The 15,356-nt window shown below is 50.1% G+C and overlaps 1 protein-coding gene across 2 annotated transcripts in view; it reads left to right on the top strand.

Moving 5' to 3' along the window:
- Window positions 1-15,356, top strand: part of PACSIN1 (protein kinase C and casein kinase substrate in neurons 1) — a 75,214-nt gene that overhangs the window by 19,223 nt on the left and 40,635 nt on the right. The window contains exon 2 of one of the 2 annotated variants that reach the window (XM_023212560.2): window positions 1,379-1,450. The exons of the other annotated variant lie outside the window; for it this stretch is intronic. The gene's annotated coding sequence lies outside the window, so the exon portion shown is untranslated. The remainder of the gene's footprint in view (window positions 1-1,378; window positions 1,451-15,356) is intronic. 2 annotated transcript variants of the gene reach the window in all.

Raw genomic sequence — 15,356 nt, 5'->3', positions numbered from 1 at the left:
ACAGGAAGCCGCAGGTGCTAGCTCCGAGGCAGGGAAGAAGCAGCACAGGGGGCCTGGGGTGGAGTGAGGTGTGGAGAGTGGTCGTGGGGAGTGGGGGAGGTGAGGATGAGTCAACAGGTTGGGGCCCGGAGGCACAGCCTACCTGTTCTCAGATTGGTGAGTCACTCGCTGGAGGGTTTCGGCAGGGGTGTGATGTGTCAAAAAAAAAATTATATTTGTGTTTTTATTTTTCAATTTTAAAAAAAGCCAGTCAAATTTAGCAGTGGGGGATTGTGTATCAACTTTAGTGACATTATTTATGTTTTAAAAAGATGACTGCAGCTGCCGTCTGGCAGATAGACAGTAGGGGTCGAGGGTAGAAGCAGGGGGGCTCATTAGAAGGCCACATAGCCCTCTGGGTGGGAGAGGGGGCTGGGGCAGACCCTGGGATCTGTGGCCGACAGGTGAGAGGTGGCTGGATTCTGCGTATATTTTGAAGGGAGAATCAGCGGGGTGTAGGGTGAGGGAGATTCCTAAGTTCTTGGGTGAACAGTGGTGTTGTATCCTGAGATGGCAAAGGCCAGCGTTGGAGCAGGCTGGGGGCTGTCGTATGGGGACATGTTAAGTTGGCCTGTACCTACATCCAAGTGGGGCCGTTGAGGAGGTGGGTGGATATGTGAGGCCGCAGTTCAGGGAGATCTAAGGCCACTGCTCTGATGAGATCCCAGAGGGAGTAGACATGAATGGAGAAGAGAAGAGGCCCCAGGCCTGAGTCCTGGCCATGGGAGGGCCCACCCAGGGAGACGGAGGTGTGACACAGAGTGGGAGTGTGGTGCCTGAGGAGCCCGGAGGCACGGGTGCCAGGGCGGACAGCGTGCTGCCAAGGAGGAGGACTGGAGACTGGCCATGGGGGTCAGCAGTGGCTGGTGAGGGCCAGAGGCCGACTGGAAAGGCTTCGGAGGGAGTGGACATGGAGAGGATGGGCAGGCCTTTCCAGGAGTGTCCTCTGCCACCGGAGGGAGGAGACACATGGGCCCACAACGTGGGGGGCACTGGGCGGTCTAGGGGGCCCTTTTGACTTTCTCTTAAATGAGAGAAACAACAGCATGATTCTCTCTGCATGGGAAAGATTCTATGTGAGGGAAAAGCGATCACTGGGGAGAGGGGAGAGCACATCCCAGCCCGGCAGCAGGAGTGCCCAGCCTAAGGGGTGAGGGGTGGAGGGACAGGGGGCCTGGGAACCCATGGGGAGGGCGGCAGGGCCTAGGGGTGGGGTGAGGTGGGTGTGGGGCCGCAGTGTCTCTAGGTGCCTCTCTTTTTCTCAGAGAAATAAGCGGCACAGCTGTCAGCTGAGAGGGAGGGAGGAGGAGGTGTTGTAAAATATTTGTCTCCAATGCAGTTCTCACAGCCACCGGGTGAAGCAGGCGCCATCACCCCCGCTTTGCAGATGAGAAAACAGGAAGGGGGCCAGGTAAGTTGCCAGCTAGGGCAGGACTGAGGTCTGAACGGGGCCTGGAGGGCATGGGGTATGGAACTGGGATTCGACTAGACCCTGTCCCTCCCGCATCCCATTCCAGTCCAGCGCTGCACCAGCAGGGAGGACGCTGGGGTCCAGACAGGGAAAGCGATGTCCCAAGGCCAGACAGCGAGAAGGTGACGTTGCTGTTGCTGGTCCTCTTCCTCCCTCCCCTAAGCTCTATGGGCACAACATACCTGGGCCACTCTGTGCCCACCGCGACCCTGTCAGCTGTGTAAGGTTGCCTTCGCGGGGCCTGCTCCGTGGGCCTCTCTGTCTCCTCCTGCCTTGGAGCCTCGGTACAGCCGCTCTGCATGTCGGGACAGCGCCTCTCTCCGCTGCAGCGGACCCCAGCCTAGGATCTTCTGGACCCTGGCCGCATATTAGACTTTTCTGATTTAACTGGGCTGGGGCCTGGGCATTGGTATTTTTTAAATTGAGATATAGCTGGGTGTGGTGGCTCACGCCTGTAATCCCAGCACCCTGGGAGGCTGAGGCAGGCAAATTACTTGAACTCAGGAGTTTGAGACCAGTGTGGGCAACACGGCACTGGCCTCAACCCCCAAAAAAAAACAAACAAAAAAATTAGCTGGGTGTGTGCGCCTGTAATCCCAGCTGCTTAGGAGGCTGAGGCAGGAGGATCAGCTAAGCCCAGGGAGGTTGAGGCCGCAGTGAGCTATGATTACACCACTGTACTCCAGCCTGGGCAATGGAGTGAGACCCTGTCTCGATCAATCAATCAGTTAATCAATTAAAGTACAAAGTGCATGTCAGTGAACATGAGCCACTACACAGAACAGGATCCCGCATCCCGGAAGGTTCCCTCCTGCCCCTTCCCAGTTCACATCTGCCCCTGGTAACCACTCTCCTGTCAGGCTCAGGTTTGCCTGTTCTGGAACTTCATAGACATGGAATCACGTGCAATGTGCTGTTTGGCGCTCAGTGCGCCATCTGTGAAAGTCCGCCGTGCTCCGGTGGGCTGAGTGGTTTGCCCTTCTCCACCACTGTGTAGTTGGCGTAGGTCTAGTCTCAGGGAGTCTGAGTCTCTGACCATCCTGCTCTTCTCAAACCGTGACCATTGCCCTTGCCCATTTCCCATCAATACCAGGCAAGGGAGCACCAAGAGATGTCCCAGGGAATTGCCTGGCTGCCAATGCTATTCTTCTTCCCTGGCCCTTGCTGTACAAACAGTGTGAGGCTTTTACAGAAGGCCCCTGTGGATGATCAGGGCCAGTTATTCCTGCCAGGATGGTGACTCTCTGTTGTTTTTTTTTTCCCTGCTGGTTTCTTGCCACAAGGGACCTGAAGGGAAGTGGTGGTAGTTATAGCTGAAAGTTTAATCTGACTTTTGCTGTCTATTGGCGGAACTATTTCCCCTTTGGGAACCAGGATTTCTAACCTTGCAGTGCCCAGAGTTGTCCCTGGGTGTGGTGGTGAGTGGGGCTCCTCCTACTTCTACCCTGTAGTTCTTAGATGCATCTATTCTGGTCCCATTAGGGACTCAGCACCATACAGTAGTCATTACAATGTGCGCCATGTTCCAGAAGACAGCTCGCCATCCTTGCAGGGGATCAGCTCCAAGCTGACACCTCATCTGCATCTTTTTATTATTATTTATTTGATTGACTGGTTGTTTGATTTGTTGCCCAGGCTGGTCTTGAGTTCCTGGGCTCAAGCAATCCTCCCGCCTTGGCCTCCCGGAATGCTGGGATTACAGGCATGAGCCACCTCACCTGGCCTATTATTTTTTAAAGTGACAAATAAAAATTGTCTGTATTGGCTGTGCACAGTGGCTCACACCCATAATCCTAATACTTTGGGAGGCCGAGGCAGGCGGATCACTTGAGCTCAGAAGGTCGAGACCAGCCTGGGCAACATGGTGAAACCCTGTCTCTACTAAAAATACAAAAATTAGTCAGATGTGGTGGCGTGTGCCTGTCGTTCCAGCTCCTTGGGGGGCTGAGGCAGGAGAATCGCTGGAGCCGGGAGGTGGAGGTTGCAGTGAGCTGAGATGGTGCCACTGCGCTCCAGCCTGGGTGATAGAGTGAGAGTTTGTCTCAAAAAAAAAAAAAAAAAGTATATTTTTATGGTGTGAAACATGATGTTTTGAAATTGTGGAACGGCTAAATCAAGCTAAGGATACTTTTATGGTGAGAGAACACTTAAAATCTATTCTTGTAGCAATGCTCAACAATACAGCACATTGTCAGGAATTACAGCCACCATCCTGTACGGTAGAGCTCTTGGTCAGCTGCATCCAAAGGGCTGTTACATCACCCCATCCGGCGGCAGTGCTGGGTGGTGCGGTGTGTGGTGAGACCGGCGGGTTTGACGTCGAAAACCCACAGCCACACTTCCTTTGATAGCAGGTAGTTTCAGAGGCAGTTTCAGAGGCTTCCAAGAGCTATCATAGTAGCTTTTGCCCCACGGGCCAAAGCACCAGTGTGGGGGTTCTGCAATGTGTGTCTATTCCAATTATACACTCAGGGACCAGCGAGACCACCACTGGATGTCCTGTGGATCCACTGGACTCCCTGTGAGCCAAAGCCAGGCCAGGACTCCACTCATCACCTGCCCCCATAGGCTCCCCCCCTAACAGGGGGCCATGATGCCTCTTTGGGTCCCCAGACCAATGTCCCTGTGGACCCTGTGTCTCACAGTCTTTGAAGTGCCTGAGTATTCATCTTTCTCCCACATATGGTTACTCAAGTAAAAGGCGTGTAAGCCCTTCTCGGGAAGGATGATGGAATCATCATCACATGTGCTGATTCAGGGTTGCAGGGTCCTTCCTTCTGGGGACCTGGTCTCTCCTTCCGTCAGTTGGATGTGAAACCTTACTCAGGTCTGGAAACTTCTCAAAGGATCAGGACTCTTCATTGGGTTGCTGCCCTCAACCCCCATCATCAAGCCTTGGATGTTCTTTTTTGTTTTTTTTTGGAGACAGGGTCTCACTCTGTCACCTAGGCTGGAGTGCAGTAGTGTGATCAAGGCTCACTGATTGCAGCCTCGACCTCTGGGTTCAAGTGAGCCTCCCGCCCCAGCCTCTTGAGTGGCTGGGACCATATGCATGCACCACCACACCTGGCTAATTTAAAAACTTTTTTTTTTGAGACAAGATCTCTCTGTGTTGCCCAGGCTGATCTTGAACTCCTAGGCTCAAGGGATCCTCCCACTTAGGCCTCCCAAAGTGCCGGGATTACAGGTGTCAGCCACCATGCCCAGTCCTTGGGCTCTTTTGATTGCATCGGGTGGGCAGTGTCCTTGTTGGCTGCCCATCTGGCTTGCCCTGGGACACGGAGTCTATGAACCATTTCCATGGCTTGGCGGGTCTGGCAGCTCTGACCTGGCTGCTAGCGGTGGTAACTGCCTCCACCTGATGACTCCTGAGCCTGCGCTTCTAATGACCAGGCGCCGCCACCTGGCCTCTTTCTTCGGGATCCTGTCATCCCCGCTGTTGTCAGGGCACCCAGTTCTGTAACTGCAGCTCCAACTAGCAGGTCTTCAGAGGACATTCACCTGGGCTTCTTAGGGCTTTCCCGTTGGCCTTGGTAAATCAGGTGCCTGCCTGACCTTCCTGCAGAAGACAGATAGTGAGTGGGTTTCTGGCCAGACATGGCAGAAACCCAAGCACGCCCTCTTCTCCAGGCCTTTGGATCCTTTCTTCCACGGCCTGACACGGCATCCCTGGCGACTTCTACTGTGGGCTTTCGTTTTCTCCAAGCAGCATGTTAAGGCCCTCTTGCCAGGGTGTTAATCCTCGTATTATGGGATTGACTCTCCTTTATCCCACTTGATGTCCCACCCCGGCCTTGGGCCAGCCCCTGATCCTATCTGCATAGTCTTCAAGCAGGGGGGGGTGCTCGCCGGGGGTCACGTCTGCACCTCACTCTTTCCCAAGCAGGTTCTGAACTTGACGCAGCCGACTCATCGTGGGCTGAGCACTGAACTTCTTCTGTTTTACGCTCCACTCATAGCTACACCCTGGCCTGCTCCTCAGCTTTTTCCTCCCCTCCAGCTGCAGGAGAGGAGGATTTATTTGCTGCTAAGGAGGCCCTTGGCTTTCTCACTTGGCCTTAAATTAGTGCTGAGTCACACTCAGCCTTGCGTTGTCTTTCTTTAGTGCACGCGGGCCCCAGCACAGCCATCCCCTTCCACAGACTTTATAATTAATTACCACTCCCCCGGCCTCTCCAATTCGGGAGCTCTTGTCCCTGCAGTGCGGTCTCTTCCCTGCTACCTGCTGGGTGCCAGCTCTCCTAGCACCAGCGACAGTGGGCGACCCAGCTTCTGGGTCCCAGGGTTCAGAGGCTGCTTCCTAGAATCAGTCCTGATACCAACTGGGGTAGGTTAGGTTCTGACTTGGAGACTTGTGTGCAGGAGAGTCGCTGGGAAGTGCTCGTTGGAACACCACGTATAAAAGGAGAGGGCTGTGTGCTGCTTGGTGTAAATGCACCACATTTTCTTTAATCCACCACATTGATTCCCTTTTTTGCTATTGTGACTAGTGTAGAGATGAACGTACAAATATATGTTCTTTTTGGTAGAATGATGTGTTTTTCTCTGGGTATATGCCCCAGTGATGGGATTGCGGGTCAGATGGTAATTCTGTTTTCAGTTCTTTGAGAAATCTCTAAACTGCTCTCCATAGTGGCTGAACTCATTTACATTCCTACCAACAGTGTATATGTGTTCCCTTTTGTCCTCAGCCTTGCCTGCCTCTGTTCTTTTTTGACCTTTATTATAGCCATTCTGACTGGTGTGAGATGGTATGTCACTGTGGAATATTATGCAACCATGAAAAAGAATAAAATCATGTCCTTTGCAGCAACATGGATGGAGCTGGAGGCCATAATTCTTTTTTTTTTTTTTTTTTTTTTTTTGAGACAGAGTCTTACTCTGTTGCCCAGGCTGTAGTGCAGTGGTGCAATTTCCGCTCATTGCAACCTCCTCCTCCTGGGTTCAAGCAATTCTCCTGCCTCAGCCTCCCCAGTAGCTGTAGCTACAGGCACGCATCACTATGCCCAGCTAATTTTTATTTACTTTTATTTATTTTGAGACAGAGTTTCGCTCTTGTAGCCCAGGCTGGAGTGCAATGGCTCGATCTCAGCTCACCGCAACCTCTGCCTCCTGGGTCCAAGCGATTCTCCTGCCTCAGCCTCCAGCTGGGATTACAGGCATGTGCCACCATGCCCGGCTAATTTTGTATTTTTGTAGAGATGGGGTTTCGCCATGTTGGTCAGGCTGGTCTCGAACTCCTGACCTCAAGTGATCTACCTGCCTCAGCCTCCCAAAGTGCTGGGATTACAGGCATGAGCCACTGTGCCTGGCCTGGAGGCCATAATTCTAAGTGAATTAATGCATAAACGGAAAACCAAACAGTGCATGCTCACTTATAAGTGGGAGCTAAACATTGAGCATCCAAGAATATAAACATGGGAATAGTAGATACCATGGACTTCTAGAGAAGGGAAGGAGGGAACTGTGGGTCATGAAACTACCTATTGGATACTGTGCTTACTACCTGGTGCAATATATACCCATGTAACAAACCTGCACATGTACCTGTGTCTAAAATACAAGGTATAAATAAATAAAAACCATACACATGAGAAAAGAGGATAGGGAAGTAGGACAGGGCAGAGAGTGGGAGAGGGTGAGCTAAGATGCCCTTTTAACACAGGCCTCAGTTGATCCCATATGGAGTGCTGGGGCTGGGAGGGTGCTTCAGAGTTGTCTTGAATCAAGCAAGGGATCCAGGCCTGGGTCAAGCACTAGTTGGATATGAGTTGCCCCTGGGAGGGGGCCAGCAAGAGGAGGGGAATTCTTGGAAAAGAACTCTCAGAATTGTCAGTAGTAAATACCCACTGCAGCTGGAGGATGGAGGGTCTTCACCCTGATGCTGGGCTTTGGGATGGCACAGGGCATAGCACTGGACACAGTTTATCTGCTTAGTCTTTCAGCTATTGGTGGGCACGTGGATTGTTTGGGGGCTACTATGAATATGGCTGCTGCAAACATTCATGTGCATGTCTTTTGGTGGCCTGGAGCACTCATTTCTGCTGCGTGTAAGCCCAAGGGTGGAAGTGCTGGTCTAAGGGGTATGTGTGCTGAACTTCAATAGAGATTGCTGCATAGTTTTCAACATGGCTGATCCCATTTTACAATCCCACCAGCAGTGTTTGAGAGTTCTGATTACTCTGCATCCTCACCAACGCTTGATATTATCTGTCTTTTCATTTTAGTCACCCTGATGGTCCAGACATCACTGATTCTGTTGTGCAGCCTGGTGGGGAACCAATGCTCCCCAGTAGGTAGGAGGATGTGAGATATGGGGAGCCCTTGGACCACCCTCACTTGGCTACCTGATTCTAATCCCAAGGGTCTTCCAAACCAAATCCTGGCAGACACATTAAAGTATTGTGAGATCATAACATCCTCAAGTGCCCAGGCTTGTCCAGCTCCTTTCAGCATGGGATTCCAGCTGTCAGGTGTGGAAAGGGAGCAAGGGTAAGCTTTGCTGCCTGGGAGGTCAGGCTTCTGTGGACACTAGGAAGCAGCCGCTTTGACTTGCCCTGTCCAGCGTTTCATGGCCTCCAATGCACTTTTTCTCATCTTAGCTCCTTTGGTTCTCATAATATCTCTAAAGGCAGCAAGAGAATAGAATATCAGCTCTATTTGACAGAAGACAAAACTGAGGTCAGTTACTTGGGCAAAGTCACACAGAAATCAGTAAAACTGACCCTGAAACCAAGCTGTAGATTCCAAGTCCAGGACGCAAAATTTAGCTACTTGTTAGTTTTATTGGCCTATCTTACCCTCCCCTTCCTTTAGAAAGCAACTCAGGCTAGCTCCTTGGTAGAGTTAACCTGCTCTGCCCAGTTCCCCAGTGCCCACCCCCATTCTTTGTTTCATGGTATGCCCCTACCTCTTGCTCATCAATGTCCTCTTCCAAGCAGGTCATTCCCAGAGCTCGCTGTGCTTTAATCAGAGCTTCTCCAACCTTAATGCACACAGGTGTCTCCTGGGGGCCTTTTTAAAAGATTCTGATTCAGTAGGTCTGGTGGTCCTAAGAGCCTGCATTTCTTTTCTTTGTTCTTTTTTTTTTTTTGAGACAGAGTCTCGCTCTGTCGCCCAGGCTGGAGTGCAGTGGCACTATCGCGGCTCACTGCAACCTCTGCCTCCCGGGTTTACGCCATTCTCCTGCCTCAGCCTCCCGAGTAGCTGGGACTACAGGCGCCCGCCACCACACCCAGCTAATTTTTTTTGTATTTTTGGTAGAGACGGGGTTTCACCATGTTAGCCAGGATGGTCTTGATCTTCTGTCCTCGTGATCCACCTGCCTCGGCCTCCCAAAGTGCTGGGATTACAGGTGTGAGCCACTGCGCCCGACCTCTTTTCTTTGTTCTTTTTTGAGACAGAGTCTTGCTGTGTTGCCCAGGCCTGAGTGCAGTGGTGCATTCACAGCTCACTGCAGCCTAAACCTCTTGGGCTCCAGCAATCCTCCCACCTCAGCTTCCCAAGTAGCTGGAACCACAGGTGTGTACCACCATGCCTGGCTAATTTTTAAATTTTTTGTAGAGATGGTGTTTGGCTGTGTTTCCCGGGCTGCTCTTGAACTCCTGGGCTCAAGCAATCCTCCTGCCTTGGCCTCCCAAAGTGCTAGGGTATGAGCCACCAAACCTAGCCTCAGCCCGCATTTCTAACAAACTCCCAGGTGATGCCAGTGCTGCTGGTCCTTGGACCATACTTTGAGTATTGAGGCATTAGATCACTCCCCCAGCTATCGGCTGTATAGGCAGGTTTTTATACTGTGCTCATCCTCTCCCTCAGAGCTCCAGCAAACACTGGCTAGTTGTTGTCTGAACTCTGGCACTAGTGCTAGTTACTGTAAGTCCAAGCCTCTCTCTGGTTTTCCCATTATGGTATTTACCATTCAAGTCATTTGGCTCAGTTCAAGGTGCCTCACTCTTAACACCTCTCTCAGAAGCAGCTCTATTCCCTCCCTCTTCCGGCTCTCTTCTCTTTCCTCCTCCAGCAACACTCCTAATTCTTACCCTCTTCTCCCCCAAAATGGGCAGGATCTCAGCTAGGCATTAGGCAAAAAGCTAGCTGAGTGAGCTTATTTATACTAAAGTGTGAATGACTCACATCTCTTCCCTTAACTCTCTCAGTGGTTATTTAGATGTGCAGAAGAAGGAGCTTTTGGTTGTTGGAAATGGTGACAGTGAGGGAAAGAACAAGAAATATTCAGGAATTCTTTCCTTTATCACCTAACTTTTCCCATATATGGGCTAATGATTGAAATCACATGAAGGAACTTTATAAGTGAAAACCAAAACAGGGACACTTGGATTTTACCCTAGATCAGCAGAATCAGAATCTCCAACGTGGGGATCAGGAATATGTTTTTTTTTTTTTTTTTTTTTCCCAGACAGAGTCTCACTCTGTCACCTAGGCTGGAGTGCAATAGCACGATCTTGCCTCTCTGCGGCCTCCACCTCCTGGGTTAAAGTAATTCCCCTGCCGCAGCCTCTCGAGTATCTGGGATTACAGGTGCGCACCACCACACCTGGCTAATTTTTGTATTTTTAGTAGAGACAGGGTTTCACCCTGTTGGCCAGGCTGGTCTTGAATTCCTGACCTCAGGTGATCCACCCACCTCGGCCTCCCAAAGTGCTGGGGTTACAGGCGTGAGCCACCGCGCCTGGCCAGGAATGTGCATTTTTTAAAGGAGATTTTGTTGCACATACAGGTTTAGAAACTACTTTCCTAAATTGTACTAGTTGTGTTTCCATCTCCCCACTGTTTCTGAAGGAGAGATTACTCAGAGGGCCCCTCTGTCTCACCCAGGCCCAGGAGAATGTAGAGTGGGAAGAAATGGGGTGTAGGTGAGGTGTTAAGATCTAACTCCTATCAGAACTCAACTGCTTACAGACCCCTTATCCTTGGTGAGGCGAGCCTCAGTTTCCCCATCCCTACAACAGGGATGAAGTCAGCTCCCTGTGTGCTGTGTGGTTGTAGCTGGAGAGCAGAGAGGCAGCAGTTGTGCAGGTGATTGTGCCACGGGACTAAAGGCAGCCTATGATGGGGAGGGTGAGGGACCAAAACCTGGCTGGAGAGGCTCAGCACCTGGGCTGAGTGAAGCCTTGGTCACAGTGGCTCACTGGGGATAATTGCCGTGGTAATTATGAAAATTGCACAGGAAAATGAATTCTAGTTTACCTTCTGCTCTCCTGCAAAGGTCATCTGTAATTGCCTGACTTCCTCCCCGCAGTGGGGAGGAGGCTGCGATGGGGGCCTGTCAGAGGGTCTCTGGGCTGCAGGCCCAGGCTGAGAGGGATAGGGGCTGGGGGCTTCTGGGGTGATCTCTGCCAGCCTGAGGCGGGAGGCAGATGGTGAGCTCTTGGCGCAGAGGCTGCTCGTCCTCCTCCTCCTGGATGGTACCCCAGCTCCTTAGTATGCCTTCAGCTGTGTTGGCTGGAGATGGGAGAGGCAGAGCTTGCTGACTCGTGGGGAGACTGATGCTGAGGCCAAGGCTGTGGCTTGTCCTGCCTGTCAGTCTGTTTAGAAGCCTCAGCTCTGCACCCTCCTCAATCTGACATGCTCCCTTCTCTGGTCATCTTTCTCTACAAATGAAATGGTTAGACCAGACAAAGTGGCTTTGAGTGACCCCTTCCAACTCTGGATTCCTGGATTCCAGGACTCCAGCCTCCGGTCCCCAAGTTTTGCGGAAGATTTGTGCATGGGCTTTGGAGCTGGATACAATAGAGTCTGAATCCTGGCTCATTCCTGCTGTGTGACACTGGACAATTGACTTCACCTTTCTGATCTCCAGTTTCAACTTAAAAAAAACATATAGATAATGATATGCATCTCTCTCTCTCTCTCTCTTTTTTTTTTTTTTTTTGAGACAGAGTCTGATCTTGCTCTGTCGCCCAGGCTGAAGTGGAATCTTTTTTTTTTTTTTTTTCTGAGGCGGAGTCTTGCTCTGTCACCCAGACTGGAGTGCAGTGGCCGGATCTCAGCTCACTGCAAGCTCCGCCTCCCGGGTTTACGCCATTCTCCTGCCTCAGCCTCCCGAGTAGCTGGGACTACAGGCGCCCGCCACCTCGCCCAGCTAGTTTTTGTATTTTTAGTAGAGACGGGGTTTCACCATGTTAGCCAGGATGGTCTCGATCTCCTGACCTCGTGATCCGCCCGTCTCGGCCTCCCAAAGTGCTGGGATTACAGGCTTGAGCCACCGTGCCCGGCCTGAAGTGAAATCTTGACTCACTGCATCCTCCACTTCCTGGGTTCAAGCAATTCTCATGGTTCAGCCTCCCAAGTAGCTGGGAATACAGGCGCCCACCACAATGCCTGGCTAATTTTTTTTTTTTTATCTTTAGTAGAGACAGGGTTTCACCATGTTGGCCAGGCTGGTTTCGAACTCCTGAGCTCAGGTGATCCTCCTGCCTCGGCCTCCCAAAGTGCTGGGATTACAGGCTGAGCCCCACGCCCAGCCAGTGGTGTGCATCTCTTAGGGTTGTTGAGATTAAGGGAGATAATGATGGAATATATAACTGACAATATTGAGTGCTTCCTGTGTGTCAGGCACCGTTCCAGGTGCTTTTCATGCCTTAGCTCAGGTATGCTCCCAGTCGCCCTGTGAGGTAGGTGCTGCTCTCATGCCCGGTTAAAGATGAGGAGGCACTGTGGAAAGCATGGGCAGACAGGCTTTCGCAGAAGTTAGCTGCTGCAACCATTGGGAAGCTTCTCCAACAAGGCTCCTCGCAAGCTCACCTCGAGCTCTTCCTCCTTCTTGGAATCCCATCCAAGGGTGTGTGTGCCCCAGCCCTGACCCCAGGCAGCCACACCTCTCTGATTCTGTGAACAGACACCCTGCCCCACACTGTCCATCACTCTGTAGCTATCCGACTCCATAGTCTCTCTCGATCCCTCCCACACTCTGCTGGGACTGAACCCATGGTCAGTTCTTGTTCATCTTCTTGAATGCACCTGGCAAAGCAGTGGGCATGGCATGGTGCTAGGGGGCCCATTTATTTGATAATTTCTAGGACTAGAATCTCCCAAAGTCCCCACGGGACCCAGTGTACACCCTATTCTGTGTGTCCATGGGCCACACCTCATGCTAGAAACTGAGAATACAGAGACCAATACAATTGGGACTAAAATTTCAGTGTCATAGACAATGGTTTTATTCTGGGCTGCCCATGGGAATCACCTGGGAAACCTTGAGTTCTGATGCCTGTGCCCCACCACAGAGATTCTGGGGTGCAGAAAAGTCCTTTGCCTGTTTTTTGTTTGTTTGGGTTTTTTTTTTTTTTTGAGACTTAGTCTCCCTGTGTTGCCAGGCTGGAGTGCAGTGGCATGAACTTGGCTCACTGCAACCTCTGCCTCCTGGGTTCAAGCGATTTTTCTGTCTCAGCCTCCCAAGTAGCTGGGACTACAGGTGCGTGCCGCCACGCCTGGCTAATTTTTGTATTTTTAGTAGAGACGGGGTTTCACAATATTGGCCAGGCTGGGCTCGATCTCCCGACTTTGTGATCCACCTGCCTCGGCCTCCCAAAGTGCTGGGATTACAGGCACGAGCCACCACACCCAGCCCTTTTGCCTGTTTTTTAACTGGTTTGTTTGGTATTTTGTTATTAAGTTGTAGAAGTTCTGTATATATTCTGAGTATTAATCCCTCATCATATGACATATCATCAGATATATCATATATCATTAGATATATGATTTGCAAGTAATTTTTCCCATGCAACAGCCTGGTCTTGAGGAGTTTTAAAAGTGTCTTGGCTGGGCACACCTGTAATCCCAACACTTTGGGAGGCCGAGGCGGGTGGATTGCCAGTCTGGGCAACATGGCAAAACCTTGTCTCAACTAAATATACAAAAAATTAGTCAGGCATGGTGGCACACACCTGTAGTCCCAGCTACTCTGGAGGCTGAGGTGGGAGGATCACCTGACCCCAGGAAGGTCATGGCTGCAGTGAGTTGTGATTGCACCACTGCACTTCAGCCTAGGCCACAAAGCAAGACTTGGTCTAAAAAAGACAAAAAGTAAGTGTCCCAGGTAAGTAAACTGGATATCCACATGCAAAAGAATGAAATTGGATCCATACCTTGTACCACAGCAGTTCCCAACCTTTTTGGCACGGGGGACTGATTTTGTGGAAAACAGTTTTTCCACAGACTGGGGTTGGGGGATAGTTTTCCACAGACCAGGGTTGGGGGAGGTTTGGTGGATGATTCAAGCACATTACAATTATTGGATACTTTATTTCTATTATTATTACATTATAACATATAATGAAATAATTATACAACTGGTCATAATATAGAATCAGTGGGAGCCCTGAGCTTTTCCTGCAACTTGACAGTCCCATCTGGGGGTGATGGGAGATAGCGACAGATCCCGAGGCATTAGATTCTCATAAGGAGCGTGCAACCTAGATCCCTCACATTCACAGTTCACAGTAGGGTTTGCGCTCCCATCAGAATCTAATGCTGCCAGACAGGAGGCGGAGCTTAGGCGGTAATGTGAGTGAGGGGGAGTGGCTAAATACAAGGTTCCTTGCTCACCACTTACCTCCTGGTGTGCAGCCTGGTTTCCAACAAGGGGTTGGGGACTCTTGTTATACTACATACAAAAATTAACTCAAAATGAATCAAAGACATAAATATAAGAACTAAATTTTTTAAATTCTTGGAAGAAAATATAGGGATGAGCTGGACACAGTGGCTCACACCTGTAATCCCAGCACTTTGGGAGGCTGAGGTGGGAGGATCACTTGAGGTCAGGAGTTCGAGACCAGCCTGGCCAACGTGGTGAAATCCCGTCCCTACTAAAAGTACAAAAAAATTACGCAGGCACAGTGATGGGCGCCTGTAATCCCAGGTATTCAGGAGGCTAATTGCTTAACCAGGGAGGTGGAGGCTGCAGTGAGTTGAGATGGTACCACTGCACTCCAGCCTGAGCGACATAGTGAAACTTTGCCTCAAAAAAAAAAAAAAAAGAAAAAGAAAATACAGGGAAGAATCTTTATGACATTGGATTTGGCAATAGTTTCTTGGATATAACACCAAAAGCACAGGCAACAAAAGGAAAAAATAAATTGAGCTTCATTAAAATTTAAGACTTTCGTACATCAAAGGACACTATCAAAAGGGTGAAAAGCAGCCCACAAAACGGGAGAAAATATTTGCAAATCATATATCTAATGAGGGGTTAATATCCAGACTATGTATAGAACTTCTACAACTCAATAGCAAAAAACACAAACAACCCAGTTAAAAAACAGGTAAAGGACTTTTCTCCAAAGAAGATGTATAGTTGGTCAATAAGCACATGAAAAGATGTTCAACATCACTGATCATTAGGGAAATGCAAATAAAAAACACAGTGAGATATCACTTCACACCCGTTATGATGGCCATTATAAAAACAGAAAATAGCAAGTGTTAGGAGTCTCTGAGCCTGCTCTGGTTTGAGAGGTTGCCTGATTCACAAATAAAACTAAAAATAAAATAAAATAAAAAACCGAGTGTTGCAGGGAAGTGTAGAAATTGAAACACTTGTATATTGCTGATGGGAATGTAAACTGGTACAGCCACTGTGGAAAACAGTTTGGTGATTCATTAAAAAGTTAATCATAGACCGGGCGTCGTGGCTCACACTGGTAATCCCAGCACTTTGGGAGGCCAATGTGGGTGGATCATGAGGTCAGGAGATAGAGACCATCCTGGCCAACATGATGAAACCCCATCTCTACTAAGAATATACAAATTAGCTGGGCATGATGGTGCATGCCTGTAATCCCAGCTACTCGGGAGGCTGAGACAGGAGAATCGCTTGAACCAG

This window comes from Piliocolobus tephrosceles, chromosome 5 (genome assembly GCF_002776525.5).
Source record: "Piliocolobus tephrosceles isolate RC106 chromosome 5, ASM277652v3, whole genome shotgun sequence".
Classification (NCBI taxonomy): domain Eukaryota; kingdom Metazoa; phylum Chordata; class Mammalia; order Primates; family Cercopithecidae; genus Piliocolobus; species Piliocolobus tephrosceles.
This window is presented reverse-complemented; position numbering and strand designations above follow the sequence as displayed.